We start from the raw sequence: 20,877 nt of genomic DNA, 5'->3' as shown, positions 1-20,877 counted from the left end.
AGGAAATGTGTCTTTTGTCCCAGTCTCTTCATGGAAAAGTAGGCAAAAGGCTGCTGCCATTGCACTGTGAACTGCAGGACTGGCAGAAAACTACCCATCCCACCTCCCCCCCTTGCTCCCTCAGGCCAGACATGGCCTGCAGGCCCATAGCCTCTGCTCCACCTCACATGTGTGGCTGTGATCTCCCCAATCACCTTTCTGGAGCAAGATACATACTCTGGGAGAAGGAGAGCCATATGGCCAGGTTACATTCAAAATGTGAATGATTCTATCATCTCCAACCTCATCAGGATTATGGCAGGGTGACACGTGATGGAAATGAGTTGATGGAGTGCTTGTTTGGCATGCTGCAAGGAGAAGAACCCTTCTCCTGGGCTGTCCAGTACCACAGCTGTTTTCTTTTCCTACTCAAAGCAGCACTGGGAAGGGTTTCCTCAGCTTTGCCACTGGTAGCTGAAGTTTGCCTTCAGTGCTGGTGAGAAATTCCAAATCAGCACAGATTTTTGGATCTTGCAGTGGATCTGACTTCATCTCTTTTCCTTCTAAAATCATTTTAAAAATTGTCCCTCTATGATGTTATCACACCGTGAAAGCCCTAAGTGCCTTGTAGGTGGTACTGAGCCACCTGCACAAACTTCCAGTTTACTTAAACCAGTACTTCCAGTACTGGCTGAGATACGAGAAGGAAAAAAGCATATCAGTCCTAAACATGGATAACCTCAGTACTCTCACAGCCCTAATTCAAGAAGGCTTGTCTTCCATAAAACATTACCTCAGAAATAAGCTAGTTTAAGTTCCCCTTGATATTGGTCTAGCTGTTTTCTTCCAGGTGTGTGTCCAAGTGGCCTTGCTGTGAAACCAGAGAGCTGGATGTGTTTGAGAGAGGGGGGAACCTGGTGTGCATTTGGACTTCACCAAAATGAATACTTGGCTGCAGCCAGCAGTTCCAAAGCATCTGTGGGTCACTGAGTCTGGACTTCACCTCTGTCTCTCACTCCAATCAGTCCTTTCAGGAAGGAGGAGAAAACTGTAATACTTGGCCTAATTTCTTCCAAACAGATCTGACTTCACTTCATGATGGTCAAGATCTCGTGAGGAGTATGTGAGAGGGTTGTTTTTTTCAAGGAGGTGAATTTCTAAAGTTGTGTAGGGAGACACCGATAATATTGACTGTTGAAAAACACCTCAAAGGGAAGAGCAAGGATAGTAGGTTCCTTAAGATCCAGTCTTTAAAGTTGTTTCATTTTTGTATTGTTAAGTTTTTATGACCAAATTGAGGGAGAAGCATTTATCCATACGGTGTGTAGTCCACCAGAGTTTGAAACCGCCAAGTATATTCCCAATAAATAGATAACTAGATCTGGGAGGAAGGGAAGATGGAAACAAGTGATTATTTATGGGCACCAAATACTTACACAAATACCGAAGAAGAGGGACATTTTACCTTGACCTACAAAAGAGAATATTTTTCAGAATGGCTGTCGCTAAATATTTTCATGTGCAAAGTAGAGAAACAGAGCAGAGGGCTTCCACGTTCAGTACCCCATTCAGCACATTCAGTCACAGGTTCTTCAAGCTCCTGTTTGGGTTTGTTTTGGAGCCTGAGTTGTTTCGGCAGAAAATGCTACAAATCCTTGATGGTCTAAAGAGAGAATTTAATCTATACTAAAAGAGTGGAAGAACATGACCGGAGGCTCTGAGCAGCTCTGGAAAGAACCACATTTGGCTGGACAAAACCTAGACAAACGAAAATGTACATTCTATGTAACAAAAATAAGGTACCTAGAAGAAAAAATAACATGCCACAGAGAACAAGTAGATCACTGTAAAGCTGAAGCTAGCACCTCATACTTGCCCCAGCAGACAGGAAGGGGCACAACTGTACTTTGGAGCAGAATATGGGAACCTTTATGCCTAAAACAGCTGCACAAATCAGCAACCTGAAAGTACTATTCTGCAAATGTGTCTAATCACTGTGGGGCAGAGTTCTCTTGTAGATAGGTGTGAAGAAGAAATGAATTCAAATCTTTCCTGAAAAGTGACAGTAAGGAATAAATAAAATGAACTTGGATCTGGAAAGCTTCAAAGAGAATATTTGAACATTACTCTGAAACAGATCTGCAATTAAACAGTTTAATGAAACAGATTGCATGGGCCTAAATCTACAGATGTGAAAATGTCACTTTTTTTGCTTACTTGCTTTGGTGAGAGGCCAGGGTTATCTAAACATATATACAGCCCTCTCTTGCCCTTACCAAAAGTGCCTGGTAAGCCTCTTCCTAGGATAAAAAATTTACTTTCTTAAACTACAAATTGAATATGAACTTGGGAGACTTGGATTCAGTAGACAAATGCTTTCAAGTGCCTTTAAGGCACTTGAAAACCCCAGAATTATATTTTGACCACATCAATTTTATAAATTCTTCTTTGAATCTCATACTAATGACCATATAAAATGCCATTGAGACAAAGTGCTTCCAATAAATAGTTACCGACCTGTTTTTTAGCTAGATATAAAATTAACGTTGGAGATGTTCTACGCTACTCCCAGTTTCCTGAGATACCCTTAAGAGAAGGCATTGCCATGCATATGCAATTTTAAGTGGCTAGACAGAGTTTTCATAAAAAGCTCATGTCTGACATGAGATTGAGATTACGTAATTTGGATACTTCAGATGAGTAACCAGATGAGTTACTGTTTCCCATCAAGCAGTTGGAAAATATTATCAAAGTAATAAAGTACCTCACAGAAGACTGCTGAATCAGACTGTGATTTGAGATGAGAAGAGGGAAACTGCAGAATAGCATGAAAGGATCATGAGTTATTACCTTTTGACAAAGTTTTCAGGAGAAACCTAGAGATAAGAATGCCTATCATGTTAGAAACGTATATTGCAATTGCTGGGGAATTTCAATTACACAGGAAGACAAAAAAAAAAGCTGTATGAAAACCCAACATGATGTGATGCTGGAGCTGCCATAATTTCATTTAAATCATGCCGTGCCCGGCCATGATGCAAAATATTCTCAAACAGCAGGGATCTAATCGGCTCTGTGGTTTAATGGTGTTGTGACTCTCTTTTGAGGTGTCACCTGCAGAAATAGAGGTATAGCTGGAAAAAATCGAGATGATACTGGAAATAAGGACATTGAGCTAATTGCTTCATCTGAGAATGTCTCAAGCAGACAACAGTCCTGACAGGCTAAGTCAGAGCTTGATGAGGCACTCAGAGCTGAGGGTTATCCTGATGCCTAATGATGACTGGAAGACTTAGGAGAAATCTGCAGGTTTCCTGATAGCACAGAGCAACACATAGACTAACTTAACACTTTTTGACATTCTAAACTAATATAAATTATTCTCTGGGCAGCCTGTTCTAGCACCTCACCACTTTCTGAAGACAGAATTTCTTCCAAATATCTAACCTAAATTACCCATCTGTTAGTTTAAAACCACTTCCCCTTGTCCTGTTACTATTAGCCCATGTAAAAAGCTGGTTGCCCTCCTGCTTATAAGCTCCCTTCAAGTACTGGAAGGCCACTATGAGGTCTCCCTGGAGCCTTCTCTTCTTCAGACTGAACAAGCCCAGCTCCCTCAGGCTTTCTTAATAGTAGAGGTGCTCCAGCCCTCTGATCAATTCTGTGGCCATCCTCTAGACCTGCTCCAACATCTCTGCATCCTTCCTGTGCTGGGGGCCCCATGCTTGGACACAGTACTCCAGATGAGGCCTTACAAGGGCAAAACAGAGAGGAACAATCACCTCCTTTACCCTCATGACCACCCTTCTTTTGATGCAGGCCAGGATGCAGTTGGCCTTCTGGGCTGCAATTATTATTATTATTCTGATATTCTAAAATATGATAATGATGTTATCCATATTTGGGACTGTAAGAAGGATGCTGTGGTTTAGAGATCTCCCAGAAAGGACAGCTAGAAGAGGCTGTTGCTACGCTGTGCCAGGCATAGGACTAAAATTTCAAACCATGGATCAGTTTGACCTGAGCCTTCCTGTGAAGCAGACCCAGCAGATCCTGTCACACTCCTTGACAGTGTGCAGTTATTGAACAACACAACAAGAACCTTGTTTTTAGCTCTTTTTAGAACTTCAGTGCACTGTTGTTGCTACGTATTCAGTGAGTGATTCAGGCCACAGCCATCTGTGTAACAGCCCTGCAGCTTGTCCTACAGGCTGCAGAGTCAGTCCCCCTCTTGTTCCTATTTAGCACTCAATACACCATGTGAGTAATCGGGGACTGTGTGTCCCCAGGAAGCGGGATCCCATCCTCAAAATTAGATGCTCTGTTGGGAATGGTTTTTGTGCAGGGAGAGGTTGTGGCTGAATGAATCTACCATGCAATCTCTTGCTGCTGTATGAATGGCCCTACTGATAAATCTTTTGTGTTTATGTGCTTGCTAACTTCAAAGCACACTGTTGCCTATATGAATTCAGTTCAGATTTCAGGAGTGCATTAAAATCCAGCAAGGGCCAGATGGCTGACTGTTTGAAGAAGAACTTTCATGTTTAGCTTTTAAAAAGGAAGGAAAAAAATACAACCCCAAAGCCATAAACTAATAGCAATGTTAGAATGACATTTTTGTTTCAACCATTAATCTCATTTTGTTTCCTGCTCCCTTCTTAACTAAACAGTAGTTCATATTCCTGTGTCTCAGCCTCAAATTAAAATCCTTGGAGCACTTTGTTTTTTCTTCCCATATATCAAGTTTCCTTGGCATTGTCTTTGGGTGGTACTGTTTGTGGTTCAGAGAGGACCCAGCTATCCTCTATACACTGGCAGAAAAAAACAGCAAATCTTGTCTGGCAGTTCTGCATAGTAATCTAAGTGATCCAAGCTGAATAGACAATGGGACAGTGTTGCTGTGAGTGTAGGCCCCATGAGCAGGATAGACATCCCTACCAGCCTTATCACCAGCACATAAAGGCTCTCTCCGATCTCTCACCTTCCCTTCAGCGCTTCTCTGCCACCCATCAAGTCTTCAAAAGCTCACATTTAAGTCCATGAGGGAAGGCATACTGCATTTAGATTTTTACTTGCACAAAGTGTTTATTAAGGTACTCATTCATTTATGAATCCCTTAAATAAGCTTGAGTGGTTGCGGAATCTATAACATTTGGCCAGCAGAGTGAGGAACTGAAAGGAAAGATAGTTGCTTGATGGCTGCTTAGGAGAGACTGATGTTGTGGTAATGAATGTCAGGAAAATACATTTTGTGGAAATAGGAGTGGAAAAAAAAAAAACCCCACAAAATAAAATGGAAGTTAAGATGATTCTACAGGAGCTTCAAAGATTACAATAGAAAGGACATTTGCCTGAACAATATTGTTTCGTATTAAATCATTTTGTAGACAGTCTCAGCTTGATTATAAGAAAAATAATATTTAATCCTACATCTTCTGGATTTTTCAGAGGATCAAGGGAGGAAAGGGTGGTGATGTTAGAAGGATGCTCCTGTGATAATACGTGCCTCGATTTAAGACTTCCTACATTTCTACTGCTGTTTAGCTACAGGTGAGTGCATAATTCACAATAGTAATTGAGCAGATTCTTTTCTTTTTCTTTCTTTTTTTTTTTTTTTTTGCACATGGAATTAAACATAAGATGCTGATTTCCTTCACCTTTCCCCATAAAAACTTTTAAGAATATTGTTAGTTACTATACGTATAAAACATGCACTGTGCTAGCAAAATAAGGCCATTCTCTGTAAGGTTGTTGTAATAACACAGTTCAGAAATGACTGTGAGATATACAGATATGATAAGGGCCAGAAAGGCACTATACTGATGCCAAATACACCTCATCTCATGTTAATTACCAGTTTCTCTCAATATTTGGGATTACTGGGTCTTTTCCCTGGAGAAACTTTAGTGAAGCTACTTTATCTTTTGATGTACTTGGATCTGAGTGTAACTCCATCTGGAAAAAACAAACAAACATTCCAAATAATATGTTCAGACTTGTGCATTTGTAAATCAAAATCATACGCAAAGCTTTGTATAAAACATACTGGTTTTGCAATGTGGTGTAATTCTGTTCACATTTGCACTTCAAAACAATATATGGGGAAATCCTAACTCAACTGTTGATGAGGTTTCTAATAAATCAGAGTCCTGAACATATCCTGCAGTGCTTGGTTACAGAAACTGACTCGGCGCTACTTGGCCAATCTGTTGATATTTGTAGTGCCAGGAAAGTGCAGACTCAGCAACATCCAGCATGCTGCTGCAGACCACAAGTCTTGAACTACTGTACTGACCTTGCTCAACAAACACACTCGTTATTTTTGACACAGAGACAATTTACCAACCAGCTGCGCTCATTTTGGTTGACATTCCCAGAAGTTATTGTGTATTTGGAGGCTTGCTTAATGTAAAGCCAGTAGTTATTTTTGAACTGTACTGAACATTTTGTAACGCTTCTATTGACTTCTTTAACCCATAAATGTATCATGGAAAATTACTTCTGCTCCTTGCTGTGGGGTTAGAAACGTGATCTTTTTCTGGGTGTTTATATGGGGCACTGTGATAGGAATCTCTTTACACTGCACTGAATCAAAACAGAGCCTGGCCCATGGCACACAGTCCTGTGATTTACAGGCTGAAACAAGTCTCAGCTCCAGCCTCCCTCGCAACTCAGGCTTTTGACTGGAAACGCAATCTCTGGATCACTCAAGCTGGGTGAACTTATTAATCAGAGAACTTACCCCGAGGTACTGTGTCCTTGGGAAGGAAATAAAAAAGGGGAGGAGGGTGCAGTATTGTAGCAAACTAGGTCAGTTAAAGTTCCCTAACCTTGTCAGATCCTCAGCAATTCTTTACCACTTCCAGCACGCACACATTGCAGCTGACATGCAAGAATAGTTATGCTTCTTCACTGGCATGTGCACACAACATCCTGTAGGTTTTAGAGCGGAAAGTTGATGATATGATATTAAAGAGAAAAATGCAGGTTTTACATGCCAGGTTTTAATGTGCACACACGCTCGCAAACTCTTTCTGTCTGTTTGTTGAACTGTTCACCTCAAACCCAGGAGCTGCATGAGCCACCTTCCACGTTCCTCCCAGATACTCAGAAATCTTAGGGACTCAGATTTATTTTCTGCTGCTTTTTTTATCCCCCTCCCCTGTGTTGACACAGGTCTTTTGACATCTTATTTTAAAGTAATGAGAGAAATATTGTGTACTGTGCTTGTGGGTACACCTTAAAACCACCAGCACAAAACCTGCTGGATCCACCCATGGGAGTGCCTGCCCATGAGGTGCCCCAGCCTAGGAAGGTGCCTCTCCCTTAACCTCTGCAGCTGGCAGGCTGGCCTTTTTGATTGAACCAGCTGTGTGATTCTTACAGCACATTCCCTTATGCCTGAGGACTCATATAAGGATGATGGTATATGTGGTATCATTAATATAAGAAGTGAAAAGTGTTCTATGGGCTTTGATCAGCATCATAGAACCCTGCACACAGTCATTTCGTAGAATCACAGAATCAGGAACTGGCTTAGATTGGAGCGGATCTTTAAAGATCACTGAGCTCCGACCCCCCTGCCATGGGCAGGGCTGCCACCCACCAGATCAAGCTGCCAAGGGCCCCATCCAACCTTGTTTCAAATGCCTCCAGGGATAGGACATCCGCAGCTTCTCTGAGCAGCCTGTACCAGTGCCTCACTGCCCTCTGAGTAAACAGTTTTCTCCTAACTTCTATCCTAAATCTCTCCTCTTTTAGTTTAAATCCATTCCCTCTTGTCCTATTACCACCAGACCGAGTAAACAGTTGTTCTCCCTCCTTTTCAAAGCTCCCTTTAAGTACTGAAAGACAGCAATGAGGTCTCCTCAGAGTCTTCTCTTCTTCACACTGAACAAGCTCAGCTCCCCCAGCCTTTTTTTTTGTAGGAAGGTACTGCAGCCCTCTGATCATCTTTGTGGTCCTCTGCTGGAACTGCTCCAATGCTTTACATCCTCCTTGTGCTGGGAGCCCCAGGCCAGGTGAGGCATCCAGGTGGGGAAGCAGAGTAGGGAGGAACAATCCCCTCCCTTGCCCTGCTGGCCACCCCTCTTTTGACGCATCCCAGAATGCAGTTGGCCTTCCAGGCTTCGAGCACACACTGCTGGCTCATGTCCAGCTTTTTGTTCACCAGAAACTGCAAGTCCTTCTCTGCAGGGCTGCTCTCAAGGCATTCTTCTCCCAGTCTGTACTTAGGTCTGAGATTGCCCCACCCCAGGTGCAACACCTGGCCTTGTTAAATCTCATTTGGCACCCAGGGGCCCACTTTTCAGGACTGACTAGGTCCCTCTGGATGGCACTGCTTCTTTCTGTCATGTCAATTATACTGCTCACCTGGGTGTCATCTGCAAACTCACTGAGGATGCACTCAATCCTAGTGTCTAAGTCATTGAAAAAGATATTAAATAGGTATCTGTCAAATATTCTATCAGTTTTGCTGCAGTCATGATCCAGTGCGTGCGCAGACTTGGATTTTGATTTTTCCAGGCTTTCCCAAATATCCACTGGTCGTTACTGGTTTGCATCTGAGTATGGGCTGCATGACTTCCCCAGAGGCGAAATATCATAGTCTACTGTTTTACCAGTGCTCTTCTCATGATATCTATGTTCTTATCATTGCCAGTATACAGTCCCTACGTTCTTCTTTTCAGTAGGCACCTTAGCCTTCATAAGGCACAGTTTAAGTGCTTAAGTATGTGTTACTTAAACTTGCTGAGAGCAAAATATAAACCAGTTCATCTACAGGATTAGTTAAATAGAGACCAGATAATTTTTATTGCGAGTAAGAGATATTTACCACTGAATCACAAAATATATTGAGTTGGAAGGGACCACACAATTATCATCCGGTTTATATCCTTGACTCCTCTCATCTTTCAGATAATTCTTCAGTGCTTTTTATGCCTATTTTAGAGAATAGCAGCTTAGCTTTTGAACAATGACTGTGTCTGGAAAAACTCAACAACACAGGCAGCTGTTTATCATAGAAACAAGCACCTGAAACAAGAGGTCACAACAGAATGGAAGTTTGCAGGCACACAATGTTTTTTATGCACAGATTGTGATTATCATGGTGCCAACCTGGCGTGAATGCACACAGTGCTACATTCATAGGTGAGTTTAACCTAAGACAGGTCTTCCCTTTCCTGTCATGTCCAAACACCGTGAGCCAAACTGTGGCATCCCACCCAGCTCATGGCAGAGTGGAGAGATTATGACTGAAGTGAAAACATACACTCATCTGACATCATTCACCTGACATCCCCAAATTACATGATTTCCCCATGTTCTCACATGCTTACCAGCCTGCAGCTGAACCTCGCTCTTTATCAGGCTGCAGAGGGGAGGTAGTCAGAAAAATGAAGGCAGTGCCAACACAGCCAGTGATTAACCTTTGGAGAAAGCAGTCCTTGCTGGAGGATGACTTCTGGTCTTTGTACGTGCTACGTGTTGGAAATGGAAGAGGGAAGAGTCTGTAGCCTGGACAGTATCTGTGGGCCACCAGGAAGTACTTTTCTCACAGAAGATGTCTCTTACAGGAGTTTCTGCGGGTCTGTTGAGTGTCAAGGGGATTTCAAGTAAAAAAAAATGAGCCACATCTCAGTTTCAGTCAGATTTCTTAAGTTCTGTGGTTAATCAGAACTTGTAAATATTAAAAAAAAATATGAAACTGCAACAGAGACATACAGTGCAAGCGAACAAGAAACAAAGAACAGTCATACTTATTGCAAAGTGAGAATTGCACTCCTTTAATGGCTTTTCATTGAAAATCTGCTGCCATGTGAGTGGCTTTGCAGACTGTGAATATTGCCTGAATGGAATGCTTGGCTGTTACAAGAAAACATATAAAATGTTGAGCACACAGAGGACCTGCCTCCCATCATTAAATAACACAGCTGGCTTATGTTCACACTAATACTTTCCTGTGGAATTTTCTCCCTGCATCACTTGAAGCCCTCATCATCCTGTGCTGCCCTTTTTCACTTTGTGCTCCATCTGTGTTTTCAGTGGAACTGAACTTAATGTGCCTGCTCTGTTTTGGTTACGCCTAAAGGTGGGCATGTCTGATTTTGGATTCACCACATTTTAAATTAAACATTTATCTGTCCTCTGTGCAAACCCCAACCCCCTCTGACCACGGAAAATATTTAAACTTTTTTTTTTTTCCTGTGTGTGTAAGCTTTCACCCACTGCTCTACTTCATGCTTTCGTCCAAAACACCAAGGAGAAAACATCAAAAGGAGAGGGCAAATGCAAAGCAGTAATTTCTTAAAAGGAGCCAATGGGCATGAAAAGTGGAACCTTCACTGCCTTCCCACATATGCATTTGACCTTGAAATGTGAATGTTTCTTTGTTATCTCAAGGATTTCTTTATTTTTCTTCCTTTTCCACAGCAGAACCAGCTTCATCTGGATGCTTTGCTAAAAAATCAAAAGTGTAATCAGTATCCTGAACTTTGCACAACACTGCAGCTTACTGCAGCTACTGCTGTCACAATTAAGTTCAATTAAAGAAAAGGGATTCCAATTAAGAGAAATCACTTGTATTGTAATGAGGTAAAACTAGGAACAAGTCCCTTACAAACTGTGCTGCAAGCCTTCATCATCAGAACAGAGTAACGAACAGTCTCAGTTGCAAGAATACTATGCAGTGTCGCTTGGCAACTTCAGTGCATCACACATCAATGTTCAAATGCTCATCAGGAACTAATGAAGCTCCAGAGCTATCCATCAGTGTCACGGTGTCCAGGAAGGCTCCTGGTCCTAATGATTAATGGGACTCTGTGACGGAAGCCAGGAGTTTTTATCCTATTTCCCTGTATCTTAGTGAATGTCCCATGATCATATATGGGAAAAGTGACCCATCTTATTTTTCTGGCGATCCACTCATCATCAAACCAAAAAGGTAAAATTTCTATCTGCCATCAGGTAGTTGGCAAGGTGCACCATACTTGCTTGTTCATTCCCCTTCAGTATGTGACTTAGTAAAGGACAGACATGTTTGTTACAAATGTAGCACTGTATCTTTCTGTGCCAATATTACTGTAATTTCAAGAGCAATTCATTTAAGATTGATTCCTGAATTTTCCACCCAGCATTTGATCTGCAGTTTTACTCTCTATCCCTACTCACCGTGTGTGTGCACCACATATTCTTTGTTCAACCAGGAAAACAAGTTAGACCTTCTAAGCCAGTTTCTGCTGACACTGAAAACTTAACCCTTCTGCAGTGCTTTCCTATAGTTCCTTCTGAAGTATTTCAATCACTTCTCAATGCTTCTCAGTAGCTTCTCAATACTTTTCAATAGTTCTTTCTGACAGGCTAACTTAATCCTGTTGGTATTGGATGAATACAGAAAACATAAGGAAAGTTTTCTGGCAGAAGGCTCTCACTTGTGTAAGACTAACTTATGTTTGTTGACAACCGGTTATTTACTGTGTGATGTCTTAAATTAAGATACTGGTTTTGCACACAAAAGCCAGGTCACTTTTCGCTTGCTTTACAAATGATCTATGTTTTTGGATCACTGTGTATATGTAGAAGAAAGAGCTCAGTACATTTTCTAGGTGTTCTTTTGATAACACTGATTTGGCAGACATTCTAAGTCCCCCATCTTTCCCATTAATTGGAGTAAGCTGCTACTCTCTTTAGAAGATACATAGGTACCAGGTTAATCATAAGTGAATCTTCTGGTTATCCTAGAAAAGTGGATGTATCTGATGTTTTGTATTTCTCTCAGTATTCTTTTATCCTAGATTGATGATACTACCTCGTTGCTGGCCCAAAAAGGTCTTTTAAAAATATGTTTTATTCACACTCTGTGAATTGAGTCTTTGTATGGAGGCTCACTAGCATGTACTATTCCCTGTTGACTACACAGCTGTCAGCAGCCAGTTGGGAATTTTATTTGAATTTTCTCCTCATTTTGCTTCAGCTACCTTTTCATGATAACTGAGCCAAGCCAAATGCATTTGAAAAACACCGGGTCAAAGTGAGGATGAATGAGTCACATTCATAGCGTGTTGTTTGCAGGTTAAATCATACTAATTTGTGTTATCTATAAATCTGATACTTGTATTTTTAAAAATCAAGCCAAAACAAAAGTTTCAGCTCTCTGTGTACAGAGTTAAGTTCAAAGCAGTTTTCTGCTTGATACAGCACAGGAGCTGGAGCAGAGGTCTTTCATTTGTGAACTGAGTGTTGCCCCAAGCGCTGTTAAATGTGATCCTTCTGTTACTCTTTGGATCAGTAAACATTCAGTGCATCCATACAAAGAGCAGTTGTTTTGGGAGGAGGGAGAATGAGCAGCACATGTGATGACTTGATTCTTAGAACATGATCCCAATAGTAAAAAATGGACATCCCCATCCTCTCTGGCAAGGGAAAGAATGGAATACAAATGTTTTGTCACTTCTGCTCCTCATCTATATAGATCTGCCCCAGATTTATATTACAGGCAAAACTGTGAGGTGCACTGGTTCCAGCTTCCTATCCCACTGTAAAATTTGCTTTCTCTCTGAAATGAAATCTATCTATCCCTTGTCTCAATTTTCTCAGGTGTTAACAATGGAGAGGTGCTGACAATGGGCAAGTTTGGTCGCTGTGTCTGTTCCCTGCGAGTTGTAAAGGATGGGATTCCACTCAGGTTCAGAACTAAAGATCCTGCGTACAAAAGCTAGAGCTTTTGGAAATGAAGTAGGGAATCCCACCCTGCCTTCAGCTGCTGGCTAAGGAAGCTGTGGCTTTCACATGGCTAAACTGAGCTCCTTCTGCACAGTGAGTTGAGTAGCAATATCACTTTCCTGACTGCACTGATACATTTGATCCAGTTGCCTCCACACATAACTTCCTTCCTTCCTTCCTTCCTTCCTTCCTTCCTTCCTTCCTTCCTTCCTTCCTTCCTTCCTTCCTTCCTTCCTTCCTTCCTTCCTTCCTTCCTTCCTTCCTTCCTTCCTTCCTTCCTTCCTTCCTCCCTTCCTCCCTTCCTCCCTTCCTCCCTTCCTCCCTTCCTCCCTTCCTCCCTTCCTCCCTTCCTCCCTTCCTTCCTTCTTTTATTTTTGTTGTTGTTGTTGGACACATCAGCCTAGTACTTTTCATCAAAGACCAGAGGCTTGCCAGCCTTGAACCTTATTGTATTGAACTGTGTAAAAACCACAATTTTATCTACTCACTTTACAAGAAGCTGAGGTACAGTATGACAGAACAGTACCTTGGCTTTTGTTTAAACTTGCAAAATGACTTTGTATGGTGTTTCCTGGAAGTATTTGAAAAATATTTTTGTGTATGTATGTAGGTCGCTCCAAAGTAATGCCTCTTATTTATTTCTATGGTAAGTATGACAGATAGAAACGTTATTTAATAAAGCAAATACTGCCATAACAGCAACATCTGCCTCTGACATTATGGGTCAACAGAATAAAAGAGGAAGCATTACTTCCAGAGCAGCCCTCATATTTCTGCAACAGAAATTTATTGAAAAAGACACAGAACGACTTAAATTGTATTTTAAAATATGTCCCATGTGTTAAAGCTCACAGATTTATGCTTTATAGTAGCCTGTAAAAGGAAATATTTCTTAGCCTTATCTGCCCACCGGACTCTGCTGCTGTATATAGTAAAACAGTGAAGTGGTAAATATATCTACATCCAAATTATGTCTGCTTAGTCCTTTTCATTGTGTTTCTTTCTCTTTATCAAGAAAATATTTAAAATTTATTTGAAAATTCTTCTTGCTACTGAAATTACTTATATATCTATATATCAAATAAATACCTATATAAGGCGTACATCACTGTATGGTATCTTCTCTTATGAAACGAAGCATACTTCCAAAGCAACGATAATAAGTTAACACCAGAATGAAAGAAGTTAAATACGATAGTCAGACGGCTACAGAGAACTGCATCAGTGTGTGTGTTGCTTTAGAAAGAGAGAATAAAAAGAGGAAGGAAAATTTAATGATTTTGAATCATATTCTGAAGTCATTTATATGTTAAGTCAGGACAATTATATGTGAGTTCATAAACAAAACTCCTTAAAGATTGTGAGATGGATTGTTTAAATAATCTAGCAATTTATGTTAAAAGAAAAAAAAATAGAAGTAAATCTACTGATAATAAATTGTTAGCAAGAAATTCAATGAACTAGCTTCTCAGTATTAAAAGCCATCTTGTTGGCATATGTATAGGAGCTTTTGTTTGAGTGCTCTAGGATATATTTTCAAAAATGACTTAAAAAGTATGTCCAAATATTCGACATACTACTTCTTCCTAATTTCTGAAAATGCTATAGCCCTTCTTACAAGTAGCATTCTATTACTGAGAGGGTTTTTTAATTTCATTTTTCTCACCTACTGAGTGATGAACTCTTGCCCAGAAGTCAGGAAATTACTCTCCTGGAACTGGATCTATTTGCCTTAGTGTTCATTTCTAGAATTTATTTGTGAAGAAGCAGACCAAGGAAACAGAGAGATGTGCTCTGTTCAATGCTGTATGTGGTATGACATTGTCCTTTGACATCCGCTCTGTCCATGTCTCCTTTTATGTCTTAACAATCCACTATTTTTTCATGTCATATTCACAACTCCAAAGTCTTATCTTTATTTTACGATCCATTTCAAACTCTGATTGCTAGCTTCTGCACAGACTTTGAATCATCATATCACTACATGCCATTTTGCTTTCCCTCTCTGCTCTTGGCTGTACCCTCCTTGGCTTTCCTTGCTGCTTCACCACAGTGATGCAAATAACCTGTTACACCTCGGCTTAGAGGAAGTAAAGCTTGTGCCTGAAACTTTGGAGTTTGTCTACACCTGCTGCATTCACCACGGAGGCTACTTATTTAGCTCAGTCTATAATTTTTAAACTAAAGTAGTAAAACTTCAAGCCCCAGTGGCTGCCAACATAGAGATCATTGGTAGTTTCCCTGAGGTTTTGACACAGAGTTGGGAAATGTTGCCACTTCTGCAGTGGGTGATCATTACTATGGCTGTCTTGATAGTGTAATTCTCATTTCTGTTCCTTCAGAGTAGGATCCACATAACCTTTGTTATTGTATATACAAGAGTTGCTCCAAAAGTAATGCTTCCTTTTATTATGTTGGCTCACAGTGTCAGAGGCAGGTAGTTGTGGTGTGGCAGTAGAGGTTGAACCTTCCCACCAGTATTCCATTACATTTTGTTGCTGTGTGACAGATGGCAGCAGAGGGGCAGCCTGACAAAATGGTATCTGACATGGAAGTGCAAAAGGAGCAAATTAAATTCCAAAAGAATGGCACCCATTGACATTCATCAACTCTTGCAGAATGTTTATAGAGACCAAACAGTGGATGTGAGCACAGTGAGGTGGTGGGTGGTGCATTTCAGTAGTAGTGACAATCATTTACCTCCGCTGGTGCAGATGATTATGAGTGTGGCACGCAAGCTCTTGTTTATCACTGGTGAAAACGCATAGTTAATATGTGACTATGTCGAAAAATAGTGATTTGTAGCTGAGAAATTGTTCTACCAAATAATGCTCCTTGTAGCTGTTATAGTTTCCATGAAAATAAATTGGAGGCATTACATTCAGACTGACCTACATAAAATGCCTTGAGAAAATTATGTGATTGTAAGACTTTTGCTGATCTTGCTCTGCTTGATGCTCTTCCATGGAATTATTGTACTTACCCTTTGCAGAGTGCAATTAGTCTTCTCCCTGTTGTAAGTGGGCTGAGGCAGCAGGTCTACCAGGAACTTCTTTCATTTGATCTGTGACTCAGTATATTGGAAATCAAGGTTGTGCAAGGAAGCAGATGGACTTTTCAGACATCTCTCCCTCTGTCCCTCATGGCTGCTGTCTTGCTGTCTTTCACTTTTCTTGGGCTGAGCCAGGCTGCAAGGAGGTCATGCTCTGTTATGGAAGGACAGAGAGGAAGGAACAAGAACAGTGAATTTTTTAGTTTTCGTCCCTCAACAATACATATTCTCAGTAAATATTCCCAAGATATATGCTGATGAGGACATAGGAAGAACAGCGTTAGGAGGCTTGCAGCAAGAAGTAGAAAGTGTACGACAGGAAGTGGGAGAAGATACAAGTTCTACCAACATATAGTTGGGGTGTTGGAAGAGATAGAATTGGAGTCATCATTTGGGTAACTGGAGATATGAAACTAAAGTATGAAAAGGGAGAGTTGTGGAATTTGAAGATAAAAGATTACATGGATATGAATGAAGAAGAGTCAAAAGTGTTTTCTGGAAATAAAATGGTTTAGTTTGAAGTCTTTTTACTGACCACATCATCTGTGTCTGTGTGAAGAGGAAGAAAGCTCTTCTTATGAAGCAGAGATGGAGAGGTCCATGGCTGACACAGAAGCCACGCTGCATTGCATTTCTGAAAGTTTTCATACCTTCACCATCACCGATAAGATACAAGCTCTGATGACTGTTCAGATGGAGAAAAGCAGCTTTCTGTAACACAAACCTACATTTTAAGGTATACTGAGGAATTTATATTCAGAAGAAAATTAAGAAGGTCATATCTAGATATATGGTGTAGAGATTATTTTTTTCTACTCCAGAAAAGGTCCAGCAGAGTAGTGGACAGTGAGTTGCTATGAGAAGGCAAAAAGAAAACCCAGACAAACAACAAACCAGAACAAAAACAGTAAGTAAAAGGTGAACTTAAACTTCTTTTTTTCTCATCTTTCCAAAAGCATTTTATGTTAGGTATTCAAGAAGGGAATCCAGAAAGCTGATGGAGAGTACTGAAGCTGGAGTAATGGAGAGGAAGAAAATCATGATTGCCAGTTAATATTATAGAAGAATACATCTGCTCTGGAGAAGTACTAGGCATCTGCTGGGCATATGCAGTGCTGGAATACTCATGTAAAGTGATTTCTGGTGTTTCACGGATGCTAAAATCCTATATGTTGGAGTTTTTTTACATTGTCTAATTCATGTTCTTTCTTAGTCCTTCTGTTAGGATTTGCCAGCAAATAGAAGGGTAGGGTTGAAGGAAACAGGGAGATCAATTTTCTAACTTTAACAGAAATCCCATTAAAAAGAGAGCTAACAAGCACTCACTTTTGATTGCTATTTAATCAATAATGCATCTAATTATTCTCTATATAGATATACTTTTGTTTTTAAAATATTTATATACAGATGGATATACATGCACTCTTTTTAACTTTTGTATCTCGATTAACCAAACAACAAAACATAGATTTGAATGCATTTTCCCAGTCTGAAATTCAGAGTACATAGATTACTCTTGTATGTTGGGGTCCTAGGCAGGAAGCCACCAGTTTGGCTTCTTCTTTCTCGACATATTTCTAGAAGGGATTGGCACTAATTTTAGAGGCAACTCTCTGAATAAACTAACACAATAATATTAATAGCAAAGGATAGAATAAAAACACTGGCCTTCACATTTCTTCTGGTTCTTCTTGGTGGCTGCAGAACAAGCAGCTCCTTACACATGCTGATATCTTTATAAGGTACTCAAGGAACTACTTTATGTGAAGTGAAATGCATGTGTATAGGTGTATAGTAACATTCACTAAACTCCTAAACTCCATGTTCAGATAATTTTTTTTTTTTTTTTTTTTTTTGCAAAAACAGGAAATCAAGCTCAAGTGGGACTGATTCCAAACACTGACCAATTTTATCCTGACTGCAATTTTGCCTTGACCTTTCCTGACTAAAGCAAAATGAGGCTGGCTACGTGGAGAGGTTTTCTGCAGTGTTTATACTGTAAGAGTCATGCTGACTCAAACAGAACTGTTCTTGTGCTCTTCCACTGAGCCACATAATAGATCCTTTGAGAGGAGCAGTGGATGTAGTGTGGAAGGTCATTGACTCTAAGTCTCTGTATATGCCAAGAGGATGGAGACAAATGGTGGTGTGAATTCACACTGGTCAAAAACACCTGATCACATGACGCAAGAGGGCAGCTTGAAAACAGGAAGAAGTAGCAGAAGGTTCTGGGACTTCCTAAAGAAAACCATAGGGACACGTGCTACCACACACACACAGTTCACCTACCACAGTTTCCCTCTCCTCTCCTGTCCTCCCCTCCCTTTCACAATTAAATTTGATCTATTTAGGGCTAGAATAGATTTACAGTCTCTGTTTTATCACTGCCTTTTTCTGGACTCTGGTGTTCAAAGAGTGTTTGGATGTTGTATTGAGGGACATGGTTTAGCGGGAACCATTGGTGAAGGGCGAATGGTTGGACTGGATGATCCTGTGGGTCTTTTCCAACCTTAGCGATTCTATGATTCTGTGATTCTATGACCTCTCTGGGCTTTTGAATTTCTTCTCCAAAATGCACAGTCATAGTAACCAAAGTTCTAGTGAAAACTTCTGGAGATGCTGGGCCACCCCATCTGTGCTAATAACTTAGTTGTGATACCTATGACACCAAGACCAAGACAGCAATAAGTGCTTTGATCCTTGCTCTAGTGGGGACCACCAGGCCCTGTCTCTGCAATCAGTGCAAGGAAGGATACAGAATATTAAAATTATGCAACCACTTCAGGTAGTCTGCTTGCCTGCAAGGTCACAACTACTGTTTCCACAGTGGTAAAGCTCTGGTAGCCCCAGAAACCAGGGTTTTTACATGTCTCTCACTTCTGAAACTATGGTAGGCAGGATAACTAAGTCAGCCATTAGTGAGAGATTTCTTTCTCTTGATGTTAGTCATCTGAAATTGGAGACCAGCGTAAGCAAGTTATCCAGGCTCCCTCTCTCCTCCAACCATACTGATATATCCCAAGCCTCTTAAGTCTTGGGACAGGATAAATCAGTCCAGCCCTTCTGCATGTAGAGAGCAGAGGGAGCTGAGATGGCAAGCATTCAAGAGAGACTTAAAATCCCAAAAGCTTGCTAGGGAAAGCAAAGATGGCTCTACCACACTTTGTTCTTCTCTGGAGTCCCCCACTCCCTATGTGGGTACTGTTCCCTTTGCCTTCAAACTCCTTGCTTCTGGGGAGAGCTCACAGTGTGAGAGAGGACAATGCCTACAATTAGGCTGTGCTTCTGTAACAGCTGTAGGGTCAGTTGGACTATTCACACGCATTAGATTACATGTATAGTACATTGAGTATGTGACTTGCTAGTGTTAATCTGCATCTGTTTCTTTTTATTGCTGCTTGGGGGCATATTTTTACAAAGAATGGCCATTTCAGCAAAGCCTGCATGCTCCCTAAACACAGATCTGAAGTCCTGCCAAGCATCTGTGGATGGCAAGAAGTCAGTATTGTGAATAGCATGTCCCTCCTTTGTATTAAATTAGTGATGTTACTGCAGTGCCTAGAGGCAGCAAATTAGATTTAGGGTCTCATTCTGCTAGGTCTTGTGCAGGCAAATCAGATGACACTGCCTCTTCCTTAGGGAACTTCCAGTTTTGCAAGTCTGCCTCTCAAGTGCAATTACAGAGAGCTTTGATTTGGGGAGACGGTGTGGGATGAAGGAATGTCAAAGCAGATCTGGTTTACAAATTGCAGCAAGTGACAATGCTGCCGTGGTCAAAGCTGAGGAGAGTGAGTAAATATCTATGTAAACTATCGGCTGTTTACCTGTTGCACTATCTTGGCCTGGCAAAGGGTAAACCTTTCCCTGTCGGGCTGCAAGTGCCTGCAAGCAAGCGCTGCACCCTCCATCTGGTGAAAGTCACCCCCATGAGCAGGTCTTCTGCTATGACTTGTATGCTGTCTGAGCAAACAAAGAGAGACATGCTGCTACTTATACTGGTGTGATAGAGATCAGCCACCTCATCTGCTAAAACTGAAGTATGCAATTAAATGGCACAATAAATTTTAAAATAGCAAGTGAAAATAACATATTAACTTAGCAGTAATACTCTGTGTCTGTTCCTTCCATCAGTTTCTACTGGAAGTAAGCATCTCACTAGGAATCAAAAGATTTTAAGTGTTGTACTTATTAGTATTGGGAATGCATTGTTCAGTGATAATTCTTTCATCTTCTGTTTGTCACAGATATTTCCATTTCTAGGAATCTTTTTTTTTTCCCCTTTAGTATGCACTGCAGTGCATGATGCTGATGCCTGTTGTATGATGTACTGTTTATTGCAGGCCGCAGGTAAGTCAATTAGCTAAAACAATATATCATCCCTCCATTTAAATATGGAATATGAAGCCAATATTTGAGAAGGTGCATGGCATATAATTTCCCTAACTTTCAAAAACCTATGCTTTGTCAGTCATTTCTGATATTGTTCTGCAAGCCCAAACAAAGCTGTTCCTTCATTGAGATGCCTTCACCCTATTCCCTTTTTTGTGTATGGGTACTTTGTTTTGTTTTTCCCCTGTGTAATCAATGAACTAGGACTCTTACTGATTCTGACATTGATACTGACCTAGAAAAGTATTCACACAAAGCTCTGCCCGGAAATAAAACACTTCTATATTGAAAAGATAATGTGGATTTTGCAAACAAACATAGACAAGAGAGGACAGATAGCATTTTAGGCTTGCCAGTTTGACAGCATCCCTTTGATGTGCCAAGGCTTTCTAGCTGCAAATGGATTTCCATTTCAGCTCTGTGAGGAGCAGAGCTGGGAGGCTGAGCAGCACAGAGAGAGTGCCAGGCTGGCACAAATGTTAGGTGTCGCCTTTTGCCCGCTCTGTGAACCTGCAACGATTCCTGTGAAATGGAAACTGAAGACTTCAGCCCTCCCAGTGTATGCAGTGAGCATGAACTCTCTCTGAACTTGGTGTGTGTTGAAGTCTAGAATAGTTCAAAAGGGAAGAATGGATGATGAATTGATAAAGAAGAATTGCACAGCTTCATATTCTTGGTAACAGTGCCTGTATTGCTGTGCTGCTGTAGCCAGATCAGAATGTTGCTGCAGCCTG

The 20,877-nt window shown here is 40.9% G+C and overlaps 1 long non-coding RNA gene across 1 annotated transcript in view; it reads left to right on the top strand.

The window, feature by feature from the left end:
- Positions 1-17,519, top strand: part of LOC121109067 — a 68,844-nt gene extending 51,325 nt beyond the window's left edge. The window contains exons 5-6 of the long non-coding RNA XR_006933784.1: positions 5,428-5,529; positions 16,576-17,519. This is a non-coding gene — a long non-coding RNA (uncharacterized LOC121109067). The remainder of the gene's footprint in view (positions 1-5,427; positions 5,530-16,575) is intronic.
- Positions 17,520-20,877: the final 3,358 nt, after the last annotated feature.

This window comes from Gallus gallus, chromosome 1 (assembly GCF_016699485.2).
Source record: "Gallus gallus isolate bGalGal1 chromosome 1, bGalGal1.mat.broiler.GRCg7b, whole genome shotgun sequence".
In the NCBI taxonomy this organism is placed as follows: domain Eukaryota; kingdom Metazoa; phylum Chordata; class Aves; order Galliformes; family Phasianidae; genus Gallus; species Gallus gallus.
The sequence above is the reverse complement of the archived record's forward strand: the minus strand, read 5'-3'. Positions and strand labels throughout refer to the sequence as shown.